This window comes from Schistocerca nitens, chromosome 2 (assembly GCF_023898315.1).
Source record: "Schistocerca nitens isolate TAMUIC-IGC-003100 chromosome 2, iqSchNite1.1, whole genome shotgun sequence".
Lineage (NCBI taxonomy): Eukaryota > Metazoa > Arthropoda > Insecta > Orthoptera > Acrididae > Schistocerca > Schistocerca nitens.
Genome location: NC_064615.1, coordinates 819,550,139 through 819,572,100, shown reverse-complemented (window position 1 = coordinate 819,572,100; position 21,962 = coordinate 819,550,139). Strand labels below are relative to the sequence as shown.

The 21,962-nt window shown below is 44.1% G+C and overlaps 1 protein-coding gene across 2 annotated transcripts in view; it reads left to right on the top strand.

Moving 5' to 3' along the window:
• LOC126237077 (rap1 GTPase-activating protein 1) overlaps positions 1-21,962 on the top strand; it is a 165,487-nt gene that overhangs the window by 34,726 nt on the left and 108,799 nt on the right. The gene's annotated exons all lie outside the window — the stretch shown is intronic.

Here is a 21,962-nt window from a genome sequence, read left to right as displayed (position 1 = left end):
CCCGCGGTCGGGGGACCACGGTGTGGGCAGATGCCGGCCCCAGGTTTGCAATAAATAACTTACCGCTTCCACGCCCACGCTGCGCTGTGTCCAGTTCAGGTGAGAGGACGAACCCTGACCTTTCTAGTTTATGCTGTGCCGTACAAGACCTAACTTGCTGACGTCAGTTGCTTGCTAGCCTATGTTATCTCACTGTGCTTAAAAAGGAACTGTCGCATTCGTCCTTGTGGAAGTATTGAGGTTATAACAAAATGAATCATTATAACAAATACGAGGCATAATCGGAAAATAAGGTCCGATTATGCGCGAAGTGGACACCACTGTGAAAATTCGATGGAACTTTGCACATATGTGTTGGGCAGTGTAGTGTGCTGTCGATCGCTTCATGGCGCTCTTTTCAGTTCAGAGCGCAAAGTGATCACGTAGAAATGCCTAAAACTGCAGTGGCTCCCGCCAAGTCTGTGGACCCGGTGAGAGATTTCGCCTGAAGCTATGCAGCCCACATAACACAAATATCATGCGTTTCTTTCATGTGGCAGTTTTTAGCCGCGTTCTGCAGGGGCAATGAAGACGCTCCTGCAGCGTTTTCAGTGGGAAGTGTTTGATGACTAACAATACAGCCCTTAATTGGCTCCCTCCGTTGTTCGTCTTTGCTCACATGCTACGAAGACAACATTTTGACACAAACAACGAAAGGCAATCCAGTGCAGAGAAATGGCGGAAAGCAGAGGCGGCTGCTTTCTGTGACGATGGTATTGGTAAGTTTGAACGCCACGAAAAATGTCTAAACCGGAGCGGCGACTGTTTTAGAGAGGTAGCGGGAAAGCGTGGCTAACTGTTGCAAATAAAAAATTTTTGATTTTCACTGTGGTTTTTATTTCGCAACGGATCGGACCTTACTTTCCGAACAGCCCTCGTAATAAATCGGAAACATAGGTGAATTTTTTGCAACATACTAGAGCATCAGCAATTACACTGAATATGAATAAAAATTGTCCAAATGGCAGGTGCGTGGAGCTGCTGTGTTATTACAAAGTGCAAGCTGGCTCCCCAAGAGTGTTTGAAATCGCCAGATGGCCTTTATCTAACCGAAAAAGGTAATCATCAGCAGAAATAGAAGTGATTCGGACATAATTCTTATTTATAAAATTGATGGCTCTTCAGATGACATGTTACTTTAGAACGAGACGGTTCAATGGCTAAGACAACTGATTTTAAGTTTTCACCCAACGATTCCTGCTTGTGAATACGATATTTCACTGCCTGTGTTGTTAAGAAGAACGATGCGGTGTTGCAACGCCTTTCTTAACAACACTGGCAATGAAATATCGTATTTATCCTTCGACCTCGGGCAGCGACTTTCAATTACAATGTCCTCACCTGTAAGGCAATTACATAGTGTGTATACGAGTTGTGGCTGTGTCGCAGGAACGACGAGATATGGAAGTTTGTGTCTAGCCGTGAGTCGTGCACGGATAGCCGAAGCGGTTAAGGCGACCGCTCGTGTAAAGCGTGAAATCCGGGTTCGAGTCCCGGTCTAGCAAAAATTTCCATTGTCATTCTCTTATACAGGTGATGGTTATTCGTATTCCCAAATGAGAATACATTTCATGGATTTCTAAACAGGTTTTCGTGTTTTTCCTAAATCACTCTTGTGAAATGGTAGAACAGCTGGCGCAATAAATCTAAGGTCGATTCCAACAGCTATGTTTTTTTTTTCTTCATTGCACTGCTAAGGAGAAGGATAGCGGAGATTAAACTTGAGATTGGTAACTGTAGATTAACAAAAAAATGGTTCAAATGGCTCTGAGGTCATCAGTCCCCTAGAACTTAGAACTACTTAAACCTAACTAACCTAAGGACATCACACACATACATGCCCGAGGCAGGATTCGAACCTGCGACCGTAGCGGTCTCGCGGTTCCGGACTGAAGTGCCTAGAACCGCTCGGACACAGCGGCCGGCGTAGATTAACACCGTCCCCGTTTGTAGTCACCAAAGGAATCGTCTTATCGTTCAGAGAAGTCTGTAGGACATAAGAAGCTGAACGCAAGACATTTTTGAAAACGTAATTGCATCGAACTGGTTTCTTCTCCTTAGGTAGAAAGTCCGACAACGAGCAGCTGAAAGTGATTACAAACCACCTCTGCATCTGCAACTACTTGTCGACGCTCTCTGACCTGCTCTAGTGTTCTGTACTTTCACACATTATAATTTAGCGCGCAGTTTACCGACATGGACAAAAAAACGATGTTATCCTGCGAAATGGAGACACGAAGTCTTGATTAAACAACACAACTATAACAAGACTTTACTGTATAACTGTTTTAGTTTTAAAATGTAAGGTCATGAAACATCAACACTGCAACAGCGATTTTTACATCACCCCCTCTCTTTAAAGGGGCAAAAGAATCTACAAATATTCGACTGCAGGGAACCATCATTAACGGAATGTATGGTTGAATCTAATTTAATTATGTGAAAGAAACTGAATGACTTTCCGTTGTGGGAAATGATTTGCTATATAGGGGTTGGAGCAAAAGGTGGAAACATCGCGAATGATGCATGCTTGAACATAAATGCAGGCTCAAGTGAAGTCTACAGACTGCGCTCTTGTATTTGACCACGAGCGTCATCTGTGTGATGCTTCCAAACGTTGCAAGTGTCAGCCGTCGTCAGAACAATGTTCTATGCAATTATGAGTGCATTATGTCTGTGCTAAGTGGATTCTTACGTGCGCAAGTTGTTCGTGCTCCTATGGTGAGTACTTGCGTAACCAAGATAGCCAAAGTGTTTGGTGTTTGAAGAGGCACCGTATTGAAGATCTATACCGCATACGGGGAGAGCGCAAAAACTTCATTCGCTAAATCACCACACGGATGCAAGTGTGTGTGTAGAGTGATCGTGACAGACGGTTATTGAAGAGCATTGTGACGAAAAATGAGATTCCGACAGCTGCAAAAGTCACTGGAGAGCTGAATGTCGCACGTGCGAACACTGTCAGCACAAAAACCACACGTAACAGGAAAACGTACTCCCGGAGCCACAAAACCCAGACTTTGGAGCAATGGAAGAAAGTTATTTGGAGGGATGAGTTCTGTTTCACACAGTTTCCAACTTCTGCCAGAGTTTACGGCTCAAGAGTGAAGCGAGCGAGGTGGCGCAGTAGCTAGCACACTGGGCTCGCATTCGGAAGGACGATGGTTCAATCCCGCGTCTGGCCATCCTGGTTTAGGTTTTCCGTGGTTTCCCTAAATCGCTCCAGGCAAATGCCAGGATGGTGCCTTTGAAAGGGCACGGCCAACTTCCTTCCCCGTCGTTCCCTAATCCGATGAGACCAATGACCTCGCTGTCTGGTCTCCTTCCCCAAACAACCCTACCCAACCCAAGAGTGAAGCATGGCGAGGATTCGGTAATGATCTCGGCAGCCATATCGTGATATTCCATGGGCCCTACGGCTACTCTGCAAGGTCGCAAGGGTTATGTGACAATTCTGTATGACCAAGTCCATCCCATGGCACAGTGTAAGACGTATGCTTTGCCGGCGATGGGCGAGGCATGACAGAATCTCTGACCAGAGAGTGGTATGTCGTTAGTTGTTGCTTGTCGCGAGTCTGCGCTTGTCTGCGCGAGTCGACAGTAGCAGTTTGTCGGCTTTAGTAGCGAGTGGACAGTAGTAGTTTGCGGGAGTCTGCATGCGTCGGCGGTGTGCTCTGCTCGCGACTCTGGTCAGGATTCTTGAGGATGAGTATTGTTGTAGAAGGTAAAGAAGCAGCCTTGCGCATATTTAATAATGTATGTTAATTGTAATTTAATTTGTTCTAAGAAATGCCCCAATAATAATTTTTATAATATAAAGCAACTCTTTTAAAGAAAAGCATTCATTTCAATTTAAAGAATTTCCAATGCATTATCATTGCTTCCAAGAATAAAAAAAAAAGAAAATATAGGCCAGCATTGCACGAAGCTGTGTCGAAAAATGACTAATTAAGAGCAGATATAATTGCAGTTTTATTGAGGTAAGAATTTTTGCTTTTTTTGTTGAGAATACAGGGCCGAAGGGCAGCGCTGCTGTCCTTATAAAATTTACCAGACATTATTATTTCTGTTGGGAGGTTACATTTGCTTCAGGGTTCATTATTTAACTAATATTATTGTGTGGTTCATGGTCAATTTTCATTCATTAATTTCTGTGGGGAGGTTACAACAGTGTCTGTTCCACAATGGTGATGCTGTGTTCGATGATGAGGGGGCCCCACTTCACACAGTTCACATCGTCCCTGGACTGGTTTTGTGAGCACGAGAATGAATTGGCGCATTCCCCACCCCCACCTCCCTGCCCACCACAATCACCAGATCTCAATATTATTGAATCTTTCTTGTCTGCTGTGGAGAGATGTGTTCGTGATAACTATCCACCTCCATCATAGTTATCAGTACTTCACACTACTCTCCCGGAAGAATGGCAGAGGATTCCCTTGAAAACCACATAGGAGATGTATGTATCCATTCGAGACTAGAAGTCAACGGGTTTCCTACACAGCATTAGGCGTGGTAATGTGTTACATTTTTGCTGTTTCCGTATTTTTGTTCAACCCCGGTATGTTCAGCCCATAACAAATAATACAGATATGGAGCACAGTCAGTTTCCTGAAATAATTTATGACACTTGATCGCGGAGTCGTATTAAAATCTAACTGCTATCAAATAACGATGTTGGCTTATGATCTGGAAGCTTTGCTGTGTAACCTAACGCCCAGATCATTTTTTAATTCGACTTCATCCATAGTTTTTCCATAACAGTTTTTATGAAAACTTTTATGAAACTGAAGTTTATAGCTAGAGTGAGCCGCTGCAGATCCAGGGAAAATCTATGTAGCATATCCTGTGAATGGCGGTTTGATGTTTGGAACGCTAGTGAACAGTTCAATTCCAGTCGGGCAGATAAATGCGTAATTACGCGGTAGGTACGAAATGAAGCAGATACGCCGGTCAGCACTAATGGAATTACAGCCTTCGTTCGCAAGCGGCATCTGTTTCATTGCATCATTTGATGCTGCCTGCCGATCGTAAACCGATATTGCTGTGTAATGCAGAGGTACCACGGTTTGTAGCTGACTGAGGGATCAGGGTTCGAAGCCACAGATAACTGCTGGTCAAAGTCGGCCGATACAGTAACAAACCTGGTATTTAGACTTACGCAATGAATATTACCGAGCAACACAACACGAGTAGAGAAAAACGTGCCATGGCGATGAGCGGACCTCAGTACCGCGATTACTGACTGCAGTGCTTTGAGGATCAGATAAAAGATGGCGGGAATAACAACTGTTAAATAAATCATTTCATGTAAATGTTCAGTCATAGTTGAGTATTTTTTGTTGTAATATTTCACATGGCCATTCAATGAATGTATCGACGTGTAATGTCAACCACCACATCCCAAAAGATGTACTCAGTGCTGTTTAAGATTCCTTCTCCTTCTCTGTTTAGGGAAGATCTAGGTCAAGGAGGAAAGAATAAAAGAAAGTTGTTAGCTACTTCTTATTTATGCTATGAAGGGGACCATAGCATTTTTTCATTCTTTTCGGTATTGTTTCAACCAATAGATTATTATGATACATTTTTAAGTACTGCACGTAGTGAAAAACAGTACTAGGAGTACGTGTCTTTCTGTGGCATGTCATTCTGTAACACCAAAGTTTCAGTGCCAACATTTGGCTTTACTGATCACAATTCACGTTGCTTTCAGCGTAATATGAGATACTTCCGTCAATTAATTCAGGTTCATCAACCCGCTCCGTGGCTTCGTACTGAGTCAAAGATAAATAAATGGTTCAAATGGCTCTGAGCACTATGGGACTCAACTGCTGTGGTCATAAGTCCCCTAGAACTTAGAACTACTTAAACCTAACTAACCTAAGGACAGCACACAACACCCAGCCATCACGAGGCAGAGAAAATCCCTGACCCCGCCGGGAATCGAACCCGGGAACCCGGGCGTGGGAAGCGAGAACGCTACCGCACGACCACGAGATGCGGGCAAAGATAAATAATATCCATGAGGATAGGGAAGCAGGTCCACGACTTTAAGACACTTTCTGATACTGTTAAGGTCGTAATCGATGTCGTCTGTGTAGAACGATCACGCTTCTTGAAATTAATTTCACGGAAGTCTCCGTGAACAGCGTGCTTCAACAAAAATTTGAATGAGGACTTAGGGCCAAAAAGCTTAAACATTGTAACTTCTGAAAAGTTAATAGGATGTCCATCGATCGGTGTATTTCTTTTTGTTATCTTTGAAATTAAGTCTTCCTCCTTGCGGAAGAAAGAAATGCGTAGATGACTAATAGGATGGTCCTTCGAAACAACACTTACAATATAGTAATTTAACAGCTATATAATGGAATGCCACAATGATCCCTTTAGTAGGCACCAAGTAATGCCCATCACATCTACAACAGTCATTTGTGGTTAATGGGCTCCAGATAAATATTTTAGAAATAGTCCCATAGTTCATGCTTCCACTACATATTGCTATTATGTAAGAGTATAACATGTAACCTTATCGTCGCACGAGGATTCACTTTCAAAACAAGCCGCTTCCGTATTGGTTCCACAATGTTTTTTCATGTCAAAAACTTGAGCCGAAGCCCCAGCAAGCTGCTTCTTACCGTACTGCAGCTTAAAAGTAATGTGCTGTGCCTTGATGTTATTTTAAGAGTAGAAATAATCAGTTGTCAACTGCACAATTTTTTATTAAATTAACTTCTTGAGCAGTTTCGACAAATTAGTTTGTCATCTTCAGAAGATCGTACAATTAAGGTAACATCGGAAAGCAATCATCAAGCAAACTCTGGACGATAGTGTCCTTCGCTATGTACGATTTTCCGAAGATGGCAAAATAATTTAATGAAAATTTGTGCAGCTGACGACTGATTATTTCTACTCTTAAAACGTGCTTCTCAGCTGCTGATTAATAGCCATGGAACAAAAGTTTATGCTTGCAATACATAACAACAGAGTGTGTGCTACCACCTCATGGTTTGTTCAAATACTGCTCCACCACTGGCTTACTAACCTCGAGCAGATACGAAAAGTGTGCGAATCTCGGCATTGCTTAGTGTACGGCTTACTGTTATCTCGTTCCGAGGGCCTCACTGACACACACAAAAAATTTGAACACTCTTACCACAGTTTTTAAAAGTCTTTTGGCACATGGCTCGTACGATCCTTCCTCTTTCCTCCCCCTGCCCCTCCTGTCACCCGCCCCTCTTCCGTGAATGAAGAGGCTTGCATAGAATAGAGTAGCATGGAGAGCAGCATCAAACCGGTCTCTGGATGCCAGTAGACTTTCTTTGTCCTGGAATGGCCTCTTTCCCTGTGCTAGTTCGCTTGTATGGTTTTATTTTTTGCTCCGTCCGACATGGGTTATTTTGCTTCCAAGGTAGCGGAATCTCCAAAACTTCGTATACTTCGTGGTCACAGATTTGGATGGCTATTTTGTTGCTATTGTCGTTTCTGCCACGTTTCATTACCTTTGTCTTTTTCCGGTTTACTCTCAGTTCATATTTCGTACTCATTAGACCGTCCATTCAACTCAACAGATCATGTTATTCTCCTTAATTTTCGCTGAGGACAGAAAATTCGTCAGCGGATCTTATTGTTGTCATGTTTTCAGCCTGACTTTTAATCCCACCCCAGAGACTTGCTTTTATATCCGTCATTGCTTTTCCGTGTAGAGATTGAACAGTAGGGGAGAAAGACCGCATCTCTGTCTTATACGCTGTTTAGTCTGATCACTTCATTCTTGGTCTTCCAGCTCTATTTTTCCCTCCTGATTCTTGTATGTAATTTATACTACCCGCCTTTCTGTGTGACTCACCCCTATTATTCTCAGAATTTCGAACACCTTGCTCCATCTGACAGGGTTGAACGCTTCTTCCAGGTCCACAGATCCTATGAATGCGTCTCGATTCTTCTTCAGTCCTCCTTTCATCATCAGCCACAACATCAGAACTGCCTCTCTGGTGCCTTTACCATTCCTAAAGCCAAACTGATCGTCATCTAACAGAGCCTCAGTTTCTTTTCCATTCTTCTGTGTATTACTGTCGACAGCAGCTTAAATGCAAATAAATGGCTCTGAGCACTATGGGACTTAATTGCTGAGGTCATCAATCCCCTAGAACTTGGAACTACTTAAACCTAACTAACCTAAGGACATCACACACATCCATGACAGAGGCAGGAACCTGCGACCGTAGGGGACGCGCAGTTCCAGACAGTAGCGCCTAGAACCGCTCGGCCACCCCGGCCGGCAGCTTAAATGCATGAGATCTTAAGCCGATTGTATGATAGTTCTCGCACCTACTTTAACAAATAAAAAATAAAATAAAATAATAATAATATAATAATTTGTAATAATAATAATTATTGTTTGTTTTGAATAAGTAATTGAGAGATCAAAATTTACGCCGTGAATTTATCGAGCTTCGCACGTCCGAAGATGTACGGAACGTAGCCAGGGCTCATTATATATTTTTTGTAGACAAAGTCTGATATCTGACCTCAGCTTCAATCATGACGATGGGGTGACTTAAACTACTAAAACAGAAAAAAGCATACGATTAAATAAAACATATATTCGTTTTAACATATACATTACGATATAAATGACACTTACGTCAAATTCTAGGTGAATAATTGCAGATAATTCACAAATGAGAGCGAATTATTAATTCTGCGCCTCTTTTCTTCAAATAAGTATCAAAATGGCTAACTGTGGAGCCACACAAAATATTATGTCCTTCTAGGACAACGAATGACATAAGAGTGTAGATGCGTATTGGCTGCGAGAAGAGAGCGGCGTTAATTCCTTTATTTTGCTTTCTCTTGTCTTAAGAAATGGATACATATAATCTAAGTTAAGTAAATTAAATATCGTCTGTGCTCGAGTGCAAATGGTTCCTTAAACTACCTGCCCTTGCTATCTTCGGAATTATGGCCACGATATTTTTCCTAAAGTCTGACTGACAGATTCTACTCGTATGCTAGAATTCCGATAGGATGTTACCCTACCTTTTCTGCCTTATTCGAACTCCAGTCTTCCACATCGCTTTTAAATTCTGACACTAATACTAGATTGCCCATCTGTTCCATGTGGACTCCAGTTCCTTCTTCCCCGCCCCTCGCCCACGGTTGGATCTGCATCTAGATACAGCTGGGTCTAGAGGTCGCTTTGCAGAGTAGTGACAGAACGTGTGTTGTGTGAGTTTCTCTGCCGTGGAAGGAGGCGGTTTCCAGCTTTGGCGCAGCACCAGACCGGCAGTTGGGAGTCGTGCACGTAAAACGGCGGCGGTGCTCCCATTCGACGCACGCGAGGGGCCAGGCGGTGCCAGGCTGCAGAAAGCGTGCCCCGGCGCCACAATGAGGGCGCAGCCGACCGCTAAAGGCGGGCCGGCTGAGCTGGCCGGGTCGTGATTGAGGGCCGCCGTCTGTGGGGGCGGCCGTCGTAAATACCCGATCTCCTGCCGGCCGCGCGTTACGTCACTGCAGGCCGGAGTCTCGCCTGTGACATTTCATTCACCGTCGCCGCGCCCCGACGCCCGTCAAACTCCGATCCTACCAGACCGCCAGGAGGCACGCAACTCCATCGGGGCCTCTAAAGTTCATCGGCGTACAATGCATGCACTGATTACCAGTTTCGGCTCATTACCGAGCCATCCTCAGGTCGCAAATGTCGTTCAGTATGTGACACTCATCACACATGGTCGTATTTCTTAGAGCTAAGCTAGATTAAGGAAAGGCAAACCTACGTTTCTAGCATTTGTAGACTCAGAGAAAGCTTTTGACAATGTTGACTGCAATACTCTCTTTCAAATTCTGAAGGTGGCAGGGGTGAAATAAAGGGAGCGAAAGGCTATTTACAATTTGTATAGAAACCAGATGGCAGTTATAAGAGTCGAGGGACATGAAAGGGAAGCAGTGGTTTGGAAGGGAGTGAGACAGGGTTGTAGCCTCTCCCCGATGTTATTCAATCTGTATATTGAGCAAGCAGAGAAGGAAACAAAAGAAAAATTCGGAGTAGGTATTAAAATCCATGAAGAAGAAATAAAAACTTTGAGGCTCGCCGATGACATTGTAATTCTGTCAGAGACAGCAAAGGACTTGGAAGAGCAGTTGAACGGAATGGACAGTGTCTTGAAAGGAGGATATAAGATGAATATCAACAAAAGCAAAACGAGGATAATGGGATGTAGTCCAATTAAATCGGGTGATGCTGAGGGAATTAGATTAGGAAATGAGACACTTAAAGTAGTAAGAGTTTTGCTATTTGGCGAGCAAAATAACTGATGATGGTCGAAGTAGAGAGGATATAAAATGTAGATTGGCAATGGCAAGGAAAGCGTTTCTGAAGAAGAGAAATTTGTTAACATCGAGTATAGATTTAAGTGTCAGGAAGTCGTTTCTGAAAGTATTTGTATGGAGTGTAGCCAGGTATGGAAGTGAAACATGGCCAATAAATAGTTTGGAAAAGAAGAGAATAGAAGCTTTTGAAATGTGGTGCTACAGAAGAATGCTGAAGATCAGATGGGCAGATCACGTAACTAATGAGGAGGTATTGGATAGGATTGGGGAGAAGAGGAGTTTGTGGCCCAACTTGACTAGAAGAAGGGATCGGTTGGTAGGACATGTTCTGAGGCATCAAGGGATCACCAATTTAGTATTGGAGGGCAGCGTGGAGGGGTAAAAATCGTAGAGGGAGACCAAGAGATGACTACACTAAGCAGATTCAGAAGGATGTAGGTTGCAGTAGGTACTGGGAGATGAAGAAGCTTGCACAGGATAGAGTAGCATGGAGAGCTGCATCAAACCAGTCTCAGGACTGAGGACCACAACAACAACAAACAAATCGCTCTAGTTAAATGAAAAGTCATAAAGTGAAAAATCTTATTTTTTTATGTAATTTGACAACTTTAATCACTAATCAAAAACATTTGATTAATGATTAACGTTGTCGGTTTACATAAACTAATAATAATGCCGTGTGGCTAGGGTCTCCCGTCGGGTAGACTGTTCGCCTGGTGCAAGTCTTTCGAGTTGACGCCACTTCGGTGACTTGCGAGTCGATGGGGAGGAAATGAGGATGATAAAGACAACACCCAGTCCCTGGGCGGAGAAAATCTCCTACCCAGCCGGGAATCGAACCCGGGCCGGTAGGTATGACATTCCGTAGCGCTGACCAGGGGCGGACTTTACACAAACTAAGATTTTCACTTCAGGATTTTTTATTTAACTAGGGCGGCTTAGCTCTAAAATATACGACGATGCATAACGAGTGTCACACACTGAACAGCATTATGGATTGATTTGAAGATGGCTCGGTTATAAGCCGAAACCGGTTATCAGTAAAGAAAACTTTCGATTCTGACGTAGGATTTTCATCCACACATGTTTTTAAATCAACAGATCGCATATCTTCCGACCCCCGACCCCCCCCCCCCCGCCCCCTCCCCTCAAATCGACAAAGAATAACATCTTTCAAAAAGAGTCATCCGATTTCACAAGAGAGTATCGTCGATATCTACATTTACATAAATACTTCACAAGCCAGTGTGTGGTATATGTAAGACGATACCTTGTGCTACTACTACTACTACTACTACTACTAGCTACATCCTTTCCTGTTCCATTTGCAAATGGAACGATCCAAAAACGGGCCGGCCGAAGTGGCCGAGCGGTTAAAGGCGCTACAGTCTGGAACCGCACGACCGCTACGGTCGCAGGTTCGAATCCTGCCTCGGGCATGGATGTGTGTGATGTCCTTAGGTTAGTTAGGTTTAAGTAGTTCTAAGTTCTAGGGGACTTATGACCACAGCAGTTGAGTCCCATAGTGCTCAGAGCCATTTGAACCATTTTTGATCCAAAAACGACTGTCTAAAGGCCTCCTTATAGCCCTAACTTTTCTTGATTTCGTCTTACTTGTGCCAAATGTACATTTCAGTGAGTAGCGGGTTCTCTAAATTTTCTAGCCGGCTACTGTGGCCGAGCGGTTCTAGGGGCTTCAGTCCGGAACCGAGCTGCCGCTACGGTCGCAGGTTTGAATCCTACCTCGGGCTTGGATGTGTATAATGTCCTTACGTTAGTTAAGTTTAAGTAGTTCTAAGTTCTAGGGGACTGATGACCTCACATGTTAAGTTCCATAGTGCTTGGAACCATTTGATTTGTTGGGCACATACGTAATAATACTGCTGAACGTAGGCAAAATCTGGTATTTTTATTATAGATTGCGCATGAAGCATAATTTTTTACCATTGCACTTACAAAAAATGGCACTGAGCACTATGGCACTTAACATCTGAGGTCATCAGTCCCCGAGAACTTAGAGCTACTTAAACCTAACTAACCTATGGACATCACACACATCCATGCCCGAGGCAGGATTGGAACCTGCGACCGTAGCGGTAGCGCGGTTTCAGACTGAAGCGCCTAGAACCGCTCGGCTACACCGGCCGCCTTTGCCCTTACATTTCTTGTCTACTATGTAGATACTGCATACATTTTAGCCCTCGTCATACTAGTAGAGGATACTCCGAGATGAGGAGGTTGGTCTAAGAGAGGAATTCGCAGTGAGCCGCTTCAAAGAGGTCCGAAGACAGATGACCAAAAAAAGAATCTAGTGGCGAAGTCAAGTAGTAAAGAATACAGCAATCAGTCGCAATGATGTTTGTTACATACCTAGATTTTAGTGACTGCGTAACCATTTTCAGTGCTGTGTGACTATCTTCATTGCCATAAACCATCGGAAGAACCAGTTACAGTAAGGTAACATCCATGCCTTAGTAGTGGTACAGTTGCATAAGCTTTAACTGAAAGTCGCTCATAAAATACACACCAGTAAACGTAAGTTAAAACATTAAGAACACTCGCATAAGTACATGGTTCCAACTGGACTATTCATGTCAGAGGTCGAGTTCACACCGAGTCCACTGTTTACGATTACAACACATCTAGCTTCAGTTTGTCTTACTAATATATAAGGCGGTTGTAACTAACAGCATCGACTAAAATCGCTCCAGGCAAATGCCGGGATGGTTCCTTTGAAAGGGCACGGCCGACTGCCTTCCCCATCCTTACCAAATTCGATGAGACCGATGACCTCGCTGTTTGCCGGCCGGGGTGGCCGAGCGGTTCTAGGCGCTACAGTCTGGAACCGCGCGACCGCTACGGTCGCAGGTTCGAATCCTGCCTCGGGCATGGATGTGTGTGATGTCCTTAGGTTAGTTAGGTTTAAGTAGTTCTAAGTCTAGTGGACTGATGACCTCAGATGTTAAGTCCCATAGTGCTCAGAGCCATTTGAACCATTTTGAACCTCGCTGTTTGTTCTCTTCCCCCAAACAACCCAACCCAACTTACATTTGAAGTTTATGCTACTATAAACATGATAGAGCATACATATTGTCTTATTGCAACTCGTTCTTCACATGTTTTTTAGCACTGATGATGACCACACACTGACCGAAATATAGATATGCAACACACATCACTGTGATTGACTGCTGTACCCTGTACTACTTGATGTGAATGCATTTGCTGGGGACTAATATTTTCTTACGGTATCGACATGATAGTGGTGAAACGATGTTACATTCGTCAACGCCATTCGATAATTCGGATACGACGATACTATGAAATTATCGAATACTTCCTCCCACAGACGTGGAAACAGAAGTGAGTTCCTAGAGACAAGTCTGTGGCATAGCTGTTGGTTTCGGTTTTTCGTCGCCGCCCACCGCCAGCGGCTGAGCGGGAGTTGTCGCCTGGCCTCGCATCCCGTGCGTGTCCCCAGGGATGTGCGGCGGCGGTCCCGTCTGTGGCGCTGCCAGGGAATGCCAAGGCCGCCGGCGCCGCATTGGGCACGGCCACAGTCGCCGACCTCGCTCCCGAGTGCGAAAACGCCAGCTGTACGTGGCCGGCCATATAGCCGAGACACCACGGCCAGGGGGACTGGCGAAACTTAAAACACTACCACCTGCGATTGTTCTCATTTTCTTCAGCCACTTGACATCCATTTCTTAATAAAGTCCTCCTCCACATCGCTTCGTGAGCTATACGGAGTGAGGCTAAACTCTACAGACTTAATTACGGACCCTTTTTTTCCTACCGCACCCAATTTTCTGTTGTACGTTATATTACAATAATTATATTATTATTACTGATGTTATATATAATGTACTCCATCGTCAGGCTACAAGTGGCCCATCGGGACCATCCGACCGCCGTGTCATCCTCAGTTGAGGATGCGGTTAGGATCGTTAACGGTGGTTTTCTTTGACCGGAGCCGCTACTATTCGGTCGAGTAGCTCCTCAACTGGTATCACGAGGCTGAGTGCACCCCGAAAAAGGCAACAGCGCATGGCGACTGGATGGTCACCCATCCAAGTGCCGGCCACGCCCGACAGCGCTTAATTTCGCTGATGTCACGGGAACCGGTGTATCCACTGCGGCAAGACCGTTGCCCGATGTCATATATAAGCTACTTGATATTTCTGTTGGGGAATTGGGGGTCGCCAGACCACATTTAAAACTGAGAGTTTTTCTTTTCAGCCGCCCCTCACTTGGGGTACAGACGCTGACCAAATTATGGCAGAATTAAAAAGGCTACAAAATTTAAATATCTATGTGAAATTATGCAACCAAATGCTTTAGACAAAGAAGTTAACCTAGCAAGGGCAAGGAAAATGGAGGTGGCTTTTCAACTAAAAAAAACCTGTATAACAATAAATCTATTACCATAAAAGCAAAACTTGGGCACTACAGTACTGTCATTATCCCAGAATGTCTTTAAGCATCAGAATGCCTTTCGTTAAATACAGCAAAATAATCTTGTGAAATAGAAAAGAAGAAAAGGAAAATAATCAGGAATATCTTGGCATAAAAATATGAGAATGGAAATGGAATTGAAGAAGTAATTAATAAAACTTCCTGGCAGATTAAAACTGTGTGCCGGACCGAGACTCGAACTCGGGACCTTTGCGTTTCGCGGGCAAGTGCTCTACCAACTTTTATTTTTAATCTCAATTCGTTCGCTTTTGTTCGTTGCCTGTGCTCGGGGCGGACGTCGTAAGAGATACGTTTAAGTTCGTTGTTGATCGATTAACTCAGTTTTATTTTATTTTTTTATTACAGAGGGCAGCTAACCCTCTGACCGAACACGCTGTCCAACTGAGCTACCCAAGCACGACTCACGCCCCGTCCTCACAGCTTTAATTCCGCCAGTACCTCGTCTCCTACCTTCCAAACTTGACAGAAGCTCTCCGGCGAACCTTGCAGAACCAGCACTCCCGGAAGAAAGGATATGCGGAGACATGGCTTAGCCACATCCTGGGGGTTGTTTCTAGAATGAAATTTTAGTAATAAAGTAGTTTATGAAAAAATAGAGCGAATATCAGACACGATGAGAAACAGAAGATCTGGATTCTGTGGTCGCCTAAAAAGGCTAGGGAAAACAGGATAACAAAAAGAATTTTTAACCTCTTTGACAGATACTCCATAACATCAGTGACGTGGATAAAAGAAGTTAAAGCAGACCTGAGGCAAATGGAAATAATGGAGAAAGAAATAGGAGATAGAGAATGGTTCAGGGCAAAATGTACAAGGTCTCAAGGGCTTCCAGGAGAAAACAAAGAAAAAGACAGGTGCAATATGGACAGAAGAAAGAAGAGAAAAGGGAAATAATGAAAAATTACTGGAAAGAAAAAAGGAGGAAAAGGAGAATACATAAGTTATTTCATATGGTCCTCAGTAGGCTAAACCAGTAAAAAAAAAGAAAGAAGTTACTGACGTTATTATAGAAAAGTGCCAAGGAGACATTGAGAACTTAACACAACTTCACTAGCAGCAATGATATCCACTAGACCTGGGGTCAGCACGGCTGGTCCCGGCGGAGGTTCGAGTCCTCCCTCGGGCATGGGTGTGTGTGTTTGTCCTTAGGATAATTTAGGTTAAGTAGTGTGTAAGCTTAGGGACTGATGACCTTAGCAGTTAAGTCCCATAAGATTTCACACACATTTTTTGGGGGGGTTAAAGCGGCTCACGGGCAACATGCGGGCGCTGAGGGTTTCTGTGTGTGGTCCGCCAAGACAGAAAATTTCGCCTTGAACCGAGGTTTCTTCCCCGTGCGCCACCGGCGATTTCCACAAGGACTAGACTACCGGTTAACACGGAAGCGTCAGTACATATGTGCGATTTGTTCCGGTTGATCTGCTTTATTTCCATTTGTCTCTGCGGTATTAAAAAAATTGATTTCCAATTTTAGTAAAACCATGAATCCTCCGAAAAAAATTGTAAAATTAGCGACGAATGCTGTGTGTTTAATGAAGGATGGACAAATACGTATTTCTTCGTCAACACAGAGAATAAAGCAGTGTGTTTATTGTGTCATGATTCGACAGTCGTATTAAGCAGTACAATCTGAAACGATGTTACGAAACAAAACATGGTGAATTTGGTTACAAAATTTGCACGGAGGAATACAAAAATTGCGAAGTGTAAGAAAAGGCTGAAGTAGCAAAAAAATTAATACAAACCAATCAGCACTTCAAAATAGCGCTACAGAAACAAGTTTCGTAGTCGATAACCTTGTTAAACGCAACAAGCCTTATTCGGATGGCAAGTTGATTAAGTAGTGTGCGGTAGCGTGTACAAGCATATTATAATGTGATGGTCGAAGGAAATTTGGAAGTATTTCATTCTCAAAAAGGACCAAACTGCGGCGCATTGACTCAATTAATCACCAGCTTACACAACAGCTGAGGACTGCGAGTAAAGGTTTTTGTTTGGTTTTCTTTGGCAGTGAATGGGAGAACAGATAATGAAGACATTGTACAATCACTCATGTTTAGCCGTGGAATTAATGAAAATTTCGTTACAGAATCGATGAATTAGAGAAAAACTGCTCATCACTTGCTTGGGTGTTCTGTGAATTGTATGGAGAAAAGGGGCTTGTCCTGGAACAAAATGGCAAGCATTACGACATACGTCGCTAGAACTTTCAGTGAGAGAAAAATGTAGGTATGGGCAACCTTTTTAAAAACTAGTTCAAGCACAAGTCACGAACAGTGATAGCTTGATTTTGTGCTGAATTTCATATCAGGAGAGTCCTTCTAAAGCTGCACTGGACTTAAAGCACGTAATAAAATAAAACATCTACAGCTGCCTTATTGACGTTATTTTATTATGTTGCAACTGGTTTCGGTGAATCAGTACTTCATCTTCAGGACTTAACTGAAGCTGAGGTGGTGAACTCCAATCGTATACACGATCCCACCACTGGCCAACATCTATGAATTGGCTTCCGTAGAGTACTGTAAAAGTGATGTGTGTGCAATTATCAAGTGCAAACTGACGTAGTTGGTAGTTGATGGCTTTTGGCACAATATTCTGCGAAGACAGCTCATACAAATTAGCCACTGATCGTGAATACGATTGGAGTTCACCACCTCAGCTTCAGTTAAGTCCTGTAGATGGTACACTGAGTCACGGAAACCGTTTGTAATATAATAAAATAATATCAAAACGACGGCTGTAGGGGCTTCATTTTATTACGTAAGTGGACGTCCGCAGTCCATCAATCACAACGATGGACATACAAAAACTGGACTTAAAGCATGTGGCACGCAGTTCACTTGTAGGCCTCTGGTCCTGTAATGATACATTTAAGGGACGATGTCTCCAGGCTGCCTGGCACAACCCCTCTAAACACACGCTCAACAGTACCAGGGTACACAAAGGACCGGAAAAGTCGAATATCGCAGATCCAAAGTTACAATTTTCTCGACAGGGAACAGGATATACTCGATAAGGTGGATTGCACTTAGAGTGGCAAAGTGAATTATGGAACTCAACACATGTGGTAAATCCTATTGTTGGCGTGATGAAGACAACCAGAGCACGGGCTCTCCACCATCGAGAGTTCAGATCATTTCTTGAGAATATGGTGGCAGTTTGACATAATTCACAACAGTGTGAGGCGGGTGAGCCCGGGAAAAGTTTTAAAATCTGAGCATTGCGCAATGAAATCGTCTTATTTCTGGATATGGAGGAGAAGTGTCTCTAGTCTAGTTATAGCATGGCTCACAAGAAATATTGAACATACAAAACCTGACTGCCCTTGACACGTAGTATCCTAACAGTGGCTGAGGATCAAGACAAATACCTGACATTTGTAACGTCTTCGTTTTAGTGCCGCACGGAGCCCCTGCCCACGTAACCGCACGTTTACCGAACCCCCTGAGCGGCCATCTCCATCTCCGCTGCTGCTACCTGTTTCGCAGGTTTCCAGCAGTTTTTCGTGGCAGTGGGGTTGGCGGGCGACGTAAAAGGCCCATCCGGCGCGTGGGAAGTTGTAACTCGGAACCAATCGGCATCCGTCACACGGCAGCTCGCCATTAAGATAAGCCTGCCCGGCGAACCGGCTTCGCGTCTCAAGCCTTCTTCTCAAAATTGTATCCGTGAAAAATTGGATCCAGTGAATGGGGTCACTGGACTCGGCCCGGCGGCCTTGTCAAGTCACGCACTCTCCATTAAGTTTCCAAAGGTTATCACAGTGTTTTGCACATCGGAATAGATGCTAACACACAGGACTCGTGTTCGGAAGAAACAGTGTTAAAATCGTTTAATTGTCCATGATATTGGGGGTGGATTGAATTACTCGAAAAAATGAACCAACAAGCACAGACGGTTTTCAAGTTTTGGGTTGGTGTGTTACATTTATATCTTTGTCAACAAAACATTTTATTGACGCATTATGAAAGCTGCAGTTACTGTTTGTTCTGTAACTTGTAGTTATTTTTCCCGTCTTCACATAGACACTCTCAGTTTCACTTAAGAACCGATTCAGACCAGCATTCCCCTGTGGCCCATTTTTGCGCTTGTTTATGTCGGAAATTAAGCGCAAGGTCTCGAAACGTCAGGAGTCAATTTTTAAAAGCCTCAAAAATTGATAAAATATGTGTATGAGTAAAAAACGGTGTCATGTTCCTTGCTTACTATACGAGGAGCGTTCAGCAAGCAATCCTTTTTTTTTCTCGGTCAATTTCATTTGAAAGAAATGCGAAATTTGTTGTGGACATCGTGGAATATTCCTGTTTCAGCCCCTATAGTTCTATGAAGTGTCAATCGGTGGCGGCGCTATGCGTACCCTTCAGAATGGTGTCCAAGCCGAGAGCTATCACTGAGTTCCTTTTGGCGGAAAACCAGAGCATCGCAGATGTTCATAATAGCTTGCAGAATGTCTGCGGAGATACGTCAGTGAATAAAATCATGGTGAGTTGTCGGAAGAGGCGTCTGTGTCATCGGAACAAGGTGCCGCTAACCTGTCCGATCTCACGCGTGCCGGCGGGCCGCACACACCTGCAACTCCTGCAATCTTGGAACGTGCGGACACTCTCATTCGAGATGATGCAAACGAACTACTACTTTCCATGACAACGCAAGGCTTCAAAAATGGTTCAAATGGCTCTGAGCACTATGGGACTCAACTGCTGAGGTCATTAGTCCCCTAGAACTTACCGAGCGAGGTGGCGCAGTGGTTAGCACACTGGACTCGCATTCGGGAGGACGACGGTTCAATCCCGTCTCCGGCCATCCTGATTTAGGTTTTCCGTGATTTCCCTAAATCGCTTCAGGCAAATGCCGGGATGGTTCCCTTGAAAGGGCACGGCCGAATTCCTTCCCCATCCTTCCCTCACCCGAGCTTGCGCTCCGTCTCTAATTACCTCGTTGTCGACGGGACGTTAAACACTTGATCTCCTCCTCCTCCTCCTCCTAGAACTCAGAACTACTTAAACCTAACTAACCTAGGGACATCACACACATCCATGCCCGAGGTGGGATTCGAACCTGCGACCGTAGCGGTGTCGCGGTTCCAGACTGCAGCGCCTAGAACCGCACGGCGCAAGGCTTCACCAAATGGCTCAAATGGTTCAAATGGCTCTGAGCAGTATGGGACTTAACATCTGAGGTCATCAGTCCCCTAGAACTTGGAGCTATTTAAACCTAACTAGCCTAAGGACATCACACACATCCATGCCCGAGGCAGGATTCGAACCTGTGACCGTAGCGGACGAGCTGTTGCAGACTGAAGCGCCTAGAACCGCTCGGCCACTCCGGCCGGCCAACACCTCACCCAAGCATGCGCACCCAAGAGGAACTGGACTGTTCTTCCTTATCCACCCTACAGCCCGGATCTCGCCCCTTCCGACATCCATCTGTTTGGCCCAATTAAGGATGCAATCAGCGGGAAGCAGTACGTGGATGATATTAAGGTTACTGATGCAGCAAGAGGTTGGCTCCTACGTAAATCAATAGAGTGGTAACATATGGGCTTAAAGGCCCTCCCAGTAAGCCGGGGTAAGGCCGTCGCAATATCCTGGAAAATAGGGTAATGTAGACAAAAGAGGGGAGAAGAACATGGTGTAATGGAATCCTGAGTGAAACCAACCTGCTTTCAGAATAAATGGGTTGTATTACTTATTGGACGCCACTCGTATAATGCGTGTACTGCAATGAGTAGCATTTGATTATTTTTATAGGTAGCATGTTGCAAAACTGCATGAAGACAGATCAATATGAGGATTGTAAAGACGATCAAAACCGGTAATTGAGTAAATGTACTTGGGGTCAGTGACGGTTATGGTATTTACATAAAGTGATAAACTATAGTTTACACCTGTATAAGGCACAGGACATTTATAAAGATTATTAAATGTTTATTCAAGTATTTCGTGTTAATATATCTCTGGAACGATGCTAGTTTAGTCGTGTAAAGTAATAAAGTAGTCTGACCTATTTGGCCTTATGTACGGTACAGAACTGTTGGGATACTAGAAATAAATGTAGCACTTGCGAAGCGCTTCAGTACTTGTATATAAATTTCGTCTACTTTGTATCTCTGTCTTCTTTCTCTTCTCTCTCTCTCTCTCTCTCTCTCCCTCCCTCCCTCCCTCCCTCCCTCCCTCTCTCTCTCTCTCTCTCTCTCTCTCTCTCTCTCTCTCTCTCTCTCTCACACACACACACACACACACAGTGTCTTTCACTGACTCAGAGCCAGAAAGAATACGTGTTGGCACGGAGGTGAGCTGTTCATTCATTTTGTTTTCCCCAACAAGCTCGCCCACATCTCAGCAGCAACAATGGGCGGAACCGCCGCTTCCAGGGCCGTAGAGCTTTTGAAAGAGAAATACGCCCGTTGCCAGACTTGCGTTGTGTGACTATTATTAGCCCGTGAAATCACGCAACAAAAGCTAATCAATTTTCAGTATTCGAATTGCGAGAAACGTGAGACTGTGCCGGTGCCTCTACGAATACGAATCGCCGAGTTATTATTTCCGTTGTGTAGCGAGGAAAATTGACACCTGATTGCCTGACGCGACATTCAATTGACTAGCAGCCAGTTGGCCTTCATTTCCCACCGGTTTATGAGTATTCGTTGTGTAGATAAATGTTGTAGATTCGACAGAGCTGAACTGGATTCGTTACTACCTGTCCAAAGAGTTGTACAGTCACGTTGCGTGGTAGATATGAGCTATTCTGAATGATTGCGTTATTTACTGCGCTAATTTTTGTCTATATGAAGAAAGTAGTAATAACGTTCGCCGAAGAGAAGAGCCAGGAAACTTTTGTGCGAGAGGATGTGCTTTCCTCCATTTGTATTTCATTTTCTCAGGCATTACTCTTCTGTCTTGTTCGCATTGACAGAGGGACTTGTTGCACAGCTATGGGAGCCAGGCTGGAAGGAAATAAGGTCAATGAAGGATATATGACCCATATTCATCTGTCAATAGAAGAAAGCTCAGCGCAGTAAATGAAATTGTTGACGATTCTGACAGAAACAGCAGCTAGTCGCGATTTATTGTCTAAAACAGTTATTCTTAAGTGAGTTAGCGTTAAATCCACTGTAG